This window comes from Arachis hypogaea, chromosome 19, assembly GCF_003086295.3.
Source record: "Arachis hypogaea cultivar Tifrunner chromosome 19, arahy.Tifrunner.gnm2.J5K5, whole genome shotgun sequence".
NCBI classification, from domain to species: Eukaryota; Viridiplantae; Streptophyta; class Magnoliopsida; order Fabales; family Fabaceae; genus Arachis; species Arachis hypogaea.
Genome location: NC_092054.1, coordinates 6,890,523 through 6,902,847, shown reverse-complemented (window position 1 = coordinate 6,902,847; position 12,325 = coordinate 6,890,523). Strand labels below are relative to the sequence as shown.

Genomic DNA, 12,325 nt, shown 5'->3' with positions numbered 1-12,325 from the left:
TTCGATTAAATTCTATTTTTTATTTTAATTCAATTAATTTCGATTTATGTAGTCAAACTTTCAGTAACCTATCAATTGAGCTACTAGCCTAGTGATATAGTGTCTTCATCAAGTGGATTACTTGCTAAAATCCTTACTAAGTAAACACCAACAATCTGTTAGCTTCCATGCCTTTACGGAACTGAGGCAGAGCAATGACGGGTAGCACGCACGCATACCAGAAACAGAACAAGGCTAGAAGGGCTGAAGGGAAGCACAATGAAGGGAAGTTAATTTAGACTACACATATGCTCATCATTCCTGCCAAAATAGCCATCAACCTAGCATCACAAGCTTTCCCAACAATCTCCAATATATTTGAAAACAATGCATTAAAATAGAAAAAGGAAGAAGCAGATAATATACGGACAAACCAGAAGACAAGAAAACACTAATGTGATTTAGATTTTCCTATCACTAATCTGGCATTTTCAACATTATTCAAGTCAATGTGCTGAAATTCTTAAACTCAACAAACATAACATTTTTAATCCATAATCTTATCTATCCAATGCTAAGACCAGCCAGTTAATTTTCAGATTATTTATTTCTCACCCTAACCAACAAACAGAAATCTGCTAACCAACAAACAGATTATTTATTTCTCATGCTAACCAACAACAAATTTTTTGATAATCATGCTAACCAACAAACAGAGGAAATTCACAATTAAACTGAAATCTGAGTTCACAGAGGAAGTCGAAGTTCACAGAGTATCAATTTCACAGAGGAAGTTCACAGAGGCGAAGAACAAAGAAGATGAGCAGAGGACGAGTCACTCACCTGGGGTCGACGGAGGGCTACTGGTGTTGACTGTTGAGGACCGCGTGACGATGAAGACGATGAGAGGGCTACTGCCTGCTAGTGTTGAGAAGATGAAGACGATGGAGATGGAGGGCTACTGGGCAAGGAACCAGGCGAAGATGGAGGGTTACTTGGGCTGAGGACCAGGCGACGCGGTGCCGCTGATGACCTGAGACCGCGGCGACGAAGGAGGGCGACTGGGCGGCTAGGGTTCACGGCGGCTAGGGTTCACTCTTCTCTCACTGTGAGATGATTCAGAATCAGGTGAATCATGAATGAATGGGGTCGGGGGGAAGAAAGGGTGGGTGGGGTGCTCCACGAGCGGATCGGGTCGGGTTAATTTTTTTTTTCTGAAAAACAATAAAACGGCGTCGTTTATGCAGAACCGGCTGGTCACCGGTTCAGCCCAACTGGCCGGTTTTCAGCCGGTTCACCAGTTCTTCATCGGTTCTTTCCAGAACGGTTTCTACAGGAAGACCGGACCATTTGCGTCGCTAGTTTGCGGTTAAACCGGTCGAACCGGCCGGTCCGGTCCAATTTTTAGAACCTTGCTCTCATGCATGGCGTCCAGATCTAGACTGTGGAAGTGACTTGGCACTGCCGATAAGGCCAAAATCAGGTGAGGTGGCGGCAGGACATGGCACACCATAGTCTGGGCAGGTGTCTCCAGAACAAACTCATCCTCATCCCCACCATCGGACGAATCACTATTCGTATTATCCGTCACGTAATCCTCGTCTGACTCCTCCTCGCCCACCTTTGCCTCATCCACTAGAATGGCGACATGAATGGGCGGTGGTGCGAGAGGTTGGTCGTCCTGTACATAGGTCGAGTGTACGGAACCACCGGCACCACTATGTCCCACCTCGGCGGAAAGCTCCATTACCTGCTCCACCATAATCCTCCCATGGATGTTGAACATCAGTTGCACATGCTCGTCCCCTTGAAGTCGGAATAGTCTAAACTGGAAGACTCCGTTACCCATGGGTGCCAGCAACCTATACGCCACCCTTCCGATCTCCCTCACTTCTGTACCACCGAGCTTGCTCAATATCAAACTCTTCAAATCCGACAACGTATTCACACACTGAGTGTGAAACAATATCGGATCCTCACATTCAAATGTCACCCCATTGTCACCATTTCTCATACGACAGTTGGGATAAACAAGCACAACTATATAAGGACTATTACTGGCCATTAATGCCTACACGAATAGGATAGAAAATGTTTATGGAGAATACCAAGGGTTACACAGCCTTTTATAGCTGCTGCCACTTTGTCCTCTATATATCTTGTTTACACTGTAAACGAGATATACACGTCGCCGCTAACATGCTGTAAACGAGATATGACTGTGGAATTTAAATCGGTAAATATTTTTAAATTATTTATTCTCGTAATTATCACATTTATTTTATTTATTAAAATAAAAAATCCCACTCAAACAAAAGATGTTGTGGGTTCGAGTCTCTCTATTTTTTTTAACCAAAGATAGGGAGATTCGAACTCGCGATCTCTTAAGTGAATATGGAGAAAATATGTTATATGAACTATAATTCATTGACCGAGTTTCTCTATCTTTGATTAAAAATAAATAAATAAAATTCAAACAAATACCTAATTCCTTTCATACGAATAGTAATCATTATCATTATCAATTATTATAATAATATTTTTACTTTAAATGTATGATAAAAGTTTGCGTGATTTGTGTAACTAGAAGTAATAGAATTAGAAGCTCATGTTTAAAAAATTCTTTCACAAACGAATATAGGAATTTAATATTATAGGAAAAATTTCAAAATGTATCTAAAATACTGAATATCGATGTTTCAATAATTTTAATAGTTAATTTTAGTTAATATATTATATATTTTTTATAATTAAAATTAATTATTAAAATTATTAAAATATCAATATTTTAGATACACTTAAAATTCTCCCAATATCATAAATGTTTAGGCCTTACAAAATTAACATTGGTCATTCCCGTGTCAACATGACAAACTATACAAGGATGAATTTTTCACAATAAATTTTATAAGAAATCAAATATTTGCATGTTAAATGTGTGCAATTATACCTATTATGCAATGATAGAGAGGATAATTTATTATTTAGTTTTCAAAAAATATTGGAATAACTATCCTGAAATTTTGAAAAGAAAAACTTATAAAATAAATATATTAATAAAATAATATAATAAAAACTAACTATCATTATTTATATTTTCATCATAAGACTTTATTATTTTAATTTAAAATAAATAAAATTTTATTTTTTCACTTTATACTTCATCACTTTGAAGAAATTTGTCACATGCAATGTGGTTACATATGTATCTCTAGGAAGGGAGAAAAAAAAAAGACACAAACACAAATAATCATAAAACAATCACCATAAAGGTATTTAAACTGAAGAACATCTCTTAGATTAAATCATTAAAGTATACAACGACGAGAGGCGGACCCTCACCTTCTCCGAAAGATAGCGAGAGTGGAATTGGAATTTATTTTACGGTTTCGAGGGTGAAAACGAAAACAAGAATTTTTGCTCATTAAAAACTTAAACCATTCTGATCTTAAATTTTTGCAACTATCAAAATTCACCTTGAACGGTGCATCGAAATCCAAAGCTTAATAGCATAGCTACTCAAGATTTGGAGAATCAATAAGTATTTCTAGTATTCTTTGAATTTCAACAAGTTACATTTTAAAAAGAAAAAATACTTATATGATAACATCTTCGTATGAAGATGGTATTGTAAACTCTTAGATGATTAATTAAATATATTTAGTCAAACATATAATAGGTCACAATACCATTGCTTGTATCATTCATTTTGCACTTTCACCTAGAACAACCACATTATTCCGCTTAAATTGAAATTCCAGAATTCAATTGATGGCAGAATCCAGAAAATTCTAATAAATGATATCCAAATATACTGTGTCACTAGTAGATTATGTTAAGCAAAAAGATTTAACTTAGTATATACATAAGCACTAAGATAAATGCATACGCACACACATCTAAGAAACTCAAATGGGGAATGCGTGTCTGGCAAGATTACAACTCTAAGCTAAAAGTGATTAATTCCTCAACAGGGATTCTGGCAATGCATCTAACATGGCCTTAAGATCTTCAACATTTTCACAAGTCCTTTCTAAATGTGTGACCTTCACAACCTTCAACCCATGCCAACAACACTGCTTGCTCCTTGAACGGAGATAGCACCCGCACTTCTTTCTATCCATCAGCATCTCATAGAAAAACTGTTATTTTTGTGAAATAATGAGTAAAGTTAGAGGCTCCATATAACATTTTATTTATCTTATAAGTATTTGATATTATCAACACTCAAGAAATGAAACTTGGACTTAAAGTTGTAAAGGGGAAAATTCAAGCTGAAAATTTTGGAGACAATGACATACCACAATGAATGCCTTCATGTTAAAATTAGATTGCAAGCAGAATGAAATAGTTTTCAGGAAGCAACTTGAAAGCAACCAATTCATAAGGGGAAAATAGCGAGCTTCCATATTCATAGGAAAACATAATTGAACATGTTTAATACATGGAGGAGGTGATGAAACTTGCAATACAATACACCCACACCCAGGATTTCTCTAATCTGCAGAATTCAGGGTACAAACAGACAAATAAATAAATAAATTTGGAAAATATGCAAGCAGAAGGAACCAATCAAGTAGAAAGTGCACACTTACCGAATATGGCTCGTGGATAAAAAGGGAAAGAGATGCCAAAACCTTTTGGGGTTTAATATTTTGGACAAATTCCCCCAAAACCTTGTGGGGTTTAATGTTTTGGACAAATTCCCTCAAGCTATAAACATGACGATGATTCATAATCACACCGTAATGAGCATTGAGTTCAAGTTGATTAGAAATTCTCAGAAAAGATATGACAGGGTTGCCTTTCCCGTCATACTCGCAGGATAATAAATTTGGAGCATCAATGTTGACCTCCTTCAAGTTATAGCAATGTGATAAACTGAAGAACTTCAGTTCAGGACTTGGAATATTAATCCTTTCATGCTCAAACATAGAGCAATTATGTAACATCAAACTCTCAAGGAAAGGAATCCGATAAAACTGTTCAAGGAACCACTTGTTTGGGCTCCTCAAATTCTGCAAGCTCAACCATCTCAAATTTGTACAACTATCCAAAATCAGCTTGAAAGGTGCATCCATATCAAGAGCATGATAACATAAGTTCTCAAGATTCCGAGCATCAATATATACCTCTTGTATTCCTCGGATATCAGCGCCCTTCAGCTTTTGTAGACCTTGCAAGTTGCAAGCTTAAAGATTTTACCCAATAGGTCATAATTGTTGGGAATAAGACACCATTTCCTCTTGAGAAAACACCTTTGACAGAGAAATAAAATAGACACAATCACAACACAAGAATTTAACGTGGAAACTCCAATTACCGGAGAAAAAACCACGACCGTTGTCAAATGACAACCAGAGAATATCATTATGTGAAAATTGTTACAACACATAGACTTCTTTCTCTCACCGGCACCCCAGTACACCCACACTCTCTCAAAGCAAATATCTAACTATACCTCACAACACTCTCTGATAAAGAGTACAGAGGAAAAGAAAAAATCAGATACAAGCTTAAAGTGTTTCTGACTGGTGCGAAAACAAATGGAGAACTTAGCCTCATATTTATAGCCTAGGCCACCCACTCCATTTGCTATCCTGAGTAATGTGGGACTAATTCAACCAAATCCTAACAATCTCCACCTTGATTGAAATAGTCACACATCTTCAGCTTCCATTGTCAACACCGACAATTCTTTGCTGCCATTGTCTATACTGACAATCATAGTTCAGAGAACTATCATACTCCACCATGAAAGTATACTCACTTGGAATTAGACCACTCCAAGTATTTCACCTTGGTACAGATCGAAACCTTGCTGAAAATGCATGGTGCAACTTCCAAATTGGCTTTTCCTGGAAGTTCTTCAGCCATCGACCTAACTCCGCCACACACCTTGCATCTCAACGCCAACCAATGCCCGTGTGCAATTGTGGACCCGATTGCCACAACTTATCCTTATCCATGGCAGTGCGGTAATACCATGAGGATACTTCTTGTCTTCTAGAGAACATCATCTTCTCTCATAGAGAGAGCAACCAGAGATCTTCTCCTTCAACGCCTTGTGCAAACCTGATTGTATCAATACATCCTTGACTTGTATTTGCCACAAGCCAAAATTGATTCTTCCATCAAATTTCTCTATTTCAAGTTTCACAGCACTTGAATATCCTGACATTGTTGCAACCGTATACTGGAATAGTATAACTCAACCGTGCACTAGGAAGGGTCCCCAGGAAAGAGAGGTGGGTCACAATGGACACACTTAAATACCAAGTCTTTCCTTAGCCAGAACCTTTCCAAACAGCACTCTCACAGTGTCACACTGCCTTCCAGCAACAACAACAGTAACCAAAGATCAACCTCAAGCCACAGGACAAAATTCTTTTCTGATGTGGAAGGTCAGACTAGGCTACAACCACAGAGCATACTAAGAATAAATCCCACCGAACCGAAGCTCTGATACCACTTGTTGGGAATAAGACACCATTCCCCCTTGAGAAAACACCTTTGACAGAGAAATAAAATAGACACAATCACAACACAAGAATTTAACGTGGAAACTCCAATTACCGGAGAAAAAACCACGGCCGTTGTCAAATGACAACCAGAGAATATTACTATGTGAAAATTGTTACAACACATAGACTTCTTTCTCTCACCGCACCTCAGTACACCCACACTCTCTCAAAGCAAATATCTAACTACACCTCACAACACTCTCTAATAAAGAGTACGGAGGAAAAGAAAAAATCAGATACAAGTTTAAAGTGTTTCTGACTGGTGCGAAAACAAATGGAGAACTTAGCCTCATATTTATAGCCTAGGCCACCCACTCCATTTGCTATCCTGAACAATGTGGGACTAATTCAACCAAATCCTAACAATAATCCTAGAATAGTGTGTATCCTCCACGTGAAGGGTTATATACATAAAAAATATGTTTGTATTAAAAACATGTATTAAAAGAAAATATTCTAATTTAGATTTATATTAAACATATTTTTTTAATACAAACATATTTTTAAAAATAAGACATTTTTTATTATATTAAATACAAAAATATCAAATGGTTTTAATTCTGAATTTTTTATAAAATAAACTCTGATAATTTTATTTATTTATTATTATTATTATTATTGAGTGATTATATATATATATCTAATGAATAAATTTATCATTATTGTTGTTCAAAAAATACAAAAAATTATAGTACAATATTATTATGCAATTAATAATAATAATTATTTGCCAATGAGTAATAGCTCAAATGGCATAGTCTCCCCATACTCAATTAAGAGGTTGTGGATTCGAGTCTCATATCTTTGGTAAAAAAAAATAATAATAATTATTTTATTTTATTTTATTTTTGGACGGAGAACTGTTATGTCTAACGGAGAGAAACGTTGGAAATTGATTTGTACATTAATTTTTTTGGGGACTAAATTGTCCATTTTTAAAATCCTTGGGGACTGATATGAGTAATTACTCTGTCGAAAAATGAACTAGAGACTGATTTGTCTGCCGAAATAAAACCTTGGGGATTGATCTGTGTATTAATTTTTTTAGGACTAAAATGTCCAATTTTAAAATCCTTAGGGACTGATTTGGGTAATTACTCTTTAAAAAATCTATTTTGTGAATTAAAATTTAAAATAATACATTTAAAATATTTAAATTGATATTAAATATATTCTAAAATTTATAATTAATAATTTGTAAAGCATAATTTATTTTATATATTAATTATTCATACATATCATAATCATATTTACAATTCATAATTTTTTTCTTAACAAAAAAAATTACAATTTTAACTAATTTTAACTATTGATTCTTTTTTTTGTTTTGTTTTGTGTTCAATATAAGTCAATAGTTGAAAGTCAAAATTAAGAATTATTTATTTTTACAAAAAAATATTATGATGAGCGACCTAACGAGTTTCGTAAGTTTTTCTTAAATCAGAAATATATATTTATTATAGGTAGAAGTCAGGAGTATACAAGTAATTTTATAATTCACTAACGTTTTTTTGACGTTTAATGTCAATAGGAACTAAATTAAAAAAAAATTAATGTATAGAGACCCAATTAAAAAAAAAAAAGCATAAGAACTTAATTAAAAATTCAATAAAACTATAGAAACCTACACAGTAATTAAACCTTTTAACTAATAAGCTTTTTAAAAAACTTAAATCGATCCCGTTTAATAAAACAAGCTGAGCTGAACTTGAAACGAAACAAGCCATGAGTCTCCGTCGAATAACCCAACCCACTTCTACTCCTACCTCTGATACAAATAAGACAAAAGAAGGATCACAAATACACAAATTATTGCAACAAAGGTCTACCAAGAGAAAAACAAAAAAATTAGTTACAGACCGACACCTAAGAGGCTAAGACACAACTAAGCCTACGCTTGTACTCTTAGAGGTGGCCAACTTAGTAAGCATGAACTAATCATGCGGAGCCTTGGACAAAGTGGCATTGTCACCTTCTTCTGCAACCTTCCTACATTTGGATGAGGATGAATTGGTAGAGTCTAGATAAATTTCAATCAGTCTGCAACTTTTTTTCGATCTTAAACAGAGATACTTGCAAATTCTCTTATCACCAGAATTGGTTTTCTCTGTTTATGCATGTCTCCCTGCGTAGCATTGGGGTGATTCAGGTTGTTGTTTGCTTTTTGACCCTCCACTAGCCTACTGAATTGGTCTGCCCTTAGTCATGCTCCCCATTCCGCTTCTTCCTCTCTTCCTTGCACCATGTTTGCAAGATTTCCTCTCGTATTTAAGTTGAAGGTCAATAATTTTGTTGTGACTTCTCAATATTCTCATCTTCCTCCTCAAGGATTTTGTGATGTCCAGGAAGACTTGAATTTTAAAATTTTTCTCCTCTTTTCCTTTCAAAGAGAATACAGCAACATCCATCACCTTTTTCAGCGTCTCTCTTACCTTTCTTCCCAATCCTTTGGTTTTACATTGTTCTGGTAAACTCTACAGTTATGTCCATATAAGAATATGAGAAAATTTTGCATCATTGATCAATGAATTTTCCCTCTTTTTTTTTTAGATTTAGATTATAATTCTTGAACAATCAAGGAGCCCCTTTCTTCATTATGAGCAATTGGATTTCATCTTTAAAAAAAAATTGAAATTTGATACCTCCGTAATCTAAAACGCAGAAGATTTTTGGTTGTCTCCATTATGTTTAAAGTAGCCTCCAATATATCTATACTGAATAATCTGTCTGTCAGTAATATTTCCATCAAATTTTTAGTACATAAATTCAATCCTTCCTTAATATCCTCATTAGCAAAAAATATAATCTATTCCTCCTCTAATTCAATCTATTTTCTAATTATTTTTGTGAGACAACATAAACTGTCATGGTAAATATCATTGACATTCTAAAAATTTTAACTAACAAAATAAATATTTTTTACAAACTCTAACAGAACTTAAAAACTCTAACAGCAGGGCACCTATATAAACTTTCACTAATTAATATGATCATTATTAGAACAATGATTAAAAGGAATTGAGATTTGATAATGAATGCGGTGGATGCCACGTGAAATTTTCACAATGGAAGAAACCCTCTTTTCAAGTATGGTCATAGGATAGGATAGGATTGGTTTCTTCTATGTTTTTTTTTTTTCCATAAAAAATAGTATGTATACGTATAAAATTAGTTATTATATATTTTTGTATAAATATATATATTTAAATAAGAGTAATATTAGGAGTATTAGAATTTATTATTTTTAGTTATTAGTTAGTTATCAATTTAATTATTTTATTTTAAATTTTTTAGTTTAATAATCTACTAATATACTTTATTTTATGTTTTTAAATATTGATGATTAATTGATAATCAAAAACAATAAATTTTGATGATTTTTTAGTATTTTTTTATTTTTAATATATATTTTATATATGTAATTAATTTAGTTTCTAATTTTCTATATATATTTAATATAATTATTTTTTATTAAATTTTTTGATTGAACGTATATTCAACCATCTTACACCAATACGAGAATTGAGTTCTTCGTCAAAAAACTTTCTAGTTGAATATTCTCTTAGTCCAATAATAAAAAAGTACGCCGATAAAGATGCTTTATCAAAATACACAGAGTTTCGTATACGAAAATTTTTAATTTATTTTTTTTACAATTTTGTTCAAATAATTTCTGAATTTATAAGGTTATAAAAATGTTTCTGAACGTTTGCTCTCTACAAGTGGTATGAAAATTCAAATTAAATTGATTGCATTTGCCATTTTTTTTCCTTTTTTTTTTTGCCATTGTATCATACCTTATACTCTTATAGTACATCTTCCTCGTAAACACAAGCTGCTAATGCCTACCACATAAACTGTCATTCATATTGTTAGTTAGCTAAATAAGGAACGAAGAAGATAGATACAAGTATTTAAATTCAAGTTTGTTATAATTATTAGGCAGAAGTTTGTTACTTAGTATGGCTTCAACTTGTATATAAGGGTGAACTTGTTACTTCTGCAGAATAAGAAAAAACTACTGGTTCATTCATAATGCTTGAATAACACTTACTCTCTCTCTTCAAATCCTCTTCTTATTCTTCAAATTCTCTCTTATTACTTCTTTGCAATAACATTTAACATGGTGTGGTGAGCCATTGCCATTGCAATGCTGCATCACCTTCATCCTATCCCTTCTGTTTTCTTTTCTTCTTTTTCATCATTCTCATTTCTTTTCTCCTTAACTCACACGATAGAGCTGATGAGAATGTCATCATCAGAGACGGTTCCATGCATTTGATGATGCGTTCCGATCACGAGTTTTAGAGAAGAAGTTCTTCTACCTTATTTGATTTCCAACAACCCAGTACGCATTTTTTTCCTCTTTCCTCAATGGATTCAGATCCACCGCCTCCGAATTCCTCCCTTGGCAATATTGATCTACAAACTCTTGCCAATTTAATTACTCAACTCAATGCAATTCAAGATGTTAGCTCCAAACATCCAGTGCATCCAATCATGGATCCATCTACTCCTTTCTTCATTCACCCCGGTGAACAACCTGGTAAATCCCTAATTCCAATTGTGTTAGACAACAAAAACTATGGTTCTTGGTCTCGGTCAATGCGCATGGTTCTTAAATCCAAAAATAAACTTGCTTTTGTGGATGGTTCTCTGCCACCACCATCCAAGGATGATGCTACCTTTGAAGCTTGGGATCGCTGTAATACTCTAGTTGCTTCTTGGATCACACACTCACTGAGTCCGGACATCGCTAGCAGCGTCATTTGGAACAGCAATGCTCATGATATTTGGGAAGAATTGAAATGGAGATTTTATCAAGGCGATGTTTTTCGAATTGCAGAATTAGATGAAGAATTATTTTCTACTAAACAGGGCGACTTGAGCATTACTTCATATTTCACAAAATTGAAAACAATTTGGGAGGAATTAGAACTTTTTCGGCCGATACCTCTATGTCCTTGTTCATCTACTTGTGTTTGTGGATTTCAAGTGATAAGAAACTATCGGCAAGACACGTTTGTTGTGCGCTTTCTTCGGGGCCTCAATGAGCAATACTCTACCGCTCGGTCAACTCTCATGATGATGAATCCTTTGCCTTCCATTGATACAGCCTTTGCTTTGCTTCTACAGCAAGAACGGCAGGTGCTTGGGACTGATTCACTTGGTTCTCCAGTCCTCATCAATGCAGTGGATCGGAATGCCACTTACAATCTATCATGGAATGGTAGAGGAAAAGGAAGAGATATACGGAGAGGCAAGGAGGCAAACATTTTGGTGGAAGAGGACCTCCGAGGTTGTGTTCCTTCTGTGGAAAAATCGGTCATCTTGTTGATGCTTGTTACAAGAAGCATGGTTTGCCTCCCCACCTCAAGCAAAAAATGCTGCAATCTGCTAATAGTGTCACAGTGAAATTCGATGAAACTGATGGTCACAATAGCATTGATTTGTATAAGGAGAATGCTTGTTCAAGTACTTCATTTACTGCTGAGCAAAAGGACGCCCTGTTAGCTCTTCTCCAACACCATTCAACACCTAATCCTCAAAATGTGAATCAATTTACTATTGCCACAAATCCACAGTCTTCAAGTGAAGGTAACTCTGTGGTTATGTCTTCTCTTTCACCTCATAGTCATGAATCCTGGGTCATTGACACAGGTGCCACGGTCCATGTTACTTTTAGTCTTGCTGCATTTGCTTCATACACTAAAATAAATCCAATTAGGGTCAGATTGCCAAATCAAAGCATCTTAGTTGCTACTATAGCTGGTCAAGTTAAATTTTCAAATTCATTATATCTCACTAATGTGCTTTACCTC

General features: G+C 34.6%; 1 long non-coding RNA gene across 1 annotated transcript; it reads right to left on the bottom strand.

The window, feature by feature from the left end:
- Nucleotides 1–3,809: 3,809 nt before the first annotated feature.
- Nucleotides 3,810–4,542, bottom strand: LOC114925905 (uncharacterized). Its single transcript, XR_003815866.2, has 2 exons — nucleotides 4,281–4,542; nucleotides 3,810–4,121 (listed from the first exon to the last, which is right to left on the bottom strand). It is a non-coding gene; the product is annotated as an uncharacterized lncRNA (long non-coding RNA).
- Nucleotides 4,543–12,325: the final 7,783 nt, after the last annotated feature.